This window comes from Schistocerca gregaria, chromosome 6 (genome assembly GCF_023897955.1).
Source record: "Schistocerca gregaria isolate iqSchGreg1 chromosome 6, iqSchGreg1.2, whole genome shotgun sequence".
NCBI lineage: Eukaryota > Metazoa > Arthropoda > Insecta > Orthoptera > Acrididae > Schistocerca > Schistocerca gregaria.
Window position 1 is genome coordinate 405,206,595 of NC_064925.1, and position 759 is coordinate 405,207,353.

The window sequence follows — 759 nt, forward strand, 5'->3', positions numbered from 1 at the left end:
ATTTCATCGTAATTTCTAAAATCATTGGAGGAAGTGCAACTATACGAAAATTCACGTTGGTGCGTAGAATGTATCAGACTGCGTAGGTATTATCAGAGAAACATCATCCACACATTTCCAAAGATAGCAAGAGCTGACACGCGCGTGAATTGTCGCACAGCTAGTTTAACATCCCATGCATCCAAGTTGCTAACACAGATAATATACACAGAATGGAAAGAAAAATTGAACATCTGTTAGATGACGATTAGTGTGGCTTTAGGCAAGGTAAAAACACCAGAGAAGCAATTCTGATTTCAAATGATTATTATTATTTGAAACCCTCAGCTGCCCACAGGTATTGTTGATATACCTCGATTGGGAGAACTGAAAAAGTGTGCCTCGACCGGGATTCGAACCCAGGATCTTCTGCTTACACGGCAGACGCTCTGTCCACCTGAGCGACCGAGGATACAGACGAGTAGCGCTACTCCAGAGACTTATCGCTTACACGCTTCCCGCGAGACGCACATTCCCAACTGTTAAAGGCTACCCAGCCATTGACCTTCGTCTGTGCGAATGCGCACAGGTTGCCCGAAGTCGTAGGGGAATCGCCACCTTAGTGTGCGCAAGTAATGAGTGGATGGGAAAATATTTATTAGGTACACTACGTATGCAGATTGTGGACAGTTGGAAATGTGGGTCCCACGGGAAGCGTGCAGGTGATAAGTCTCTGGAGTCGCGTACTTCCACTGTGACCTCGGTGGCTCAGATGGAAAG

At 46.0% G+C, this 759-nt stretch overlaps 1 non-coding gene across 1 annotated transcript; it reads right to left on the minus strand.

Moving 5' to 3' along the window:
- Positions 1 to 377: 377 nt before the first annotated feature.
- Trnat-ugu (transfer RNA threonine (anticodon UGU)) lies at positions 378 to 451 on the minus strand. The gene has a single exon. It is a non-coding gene; the product is annotated as a tRNA-Thr (tRNA).
- Positions 452 to 759: the final 308 nt, after the last annotated feature.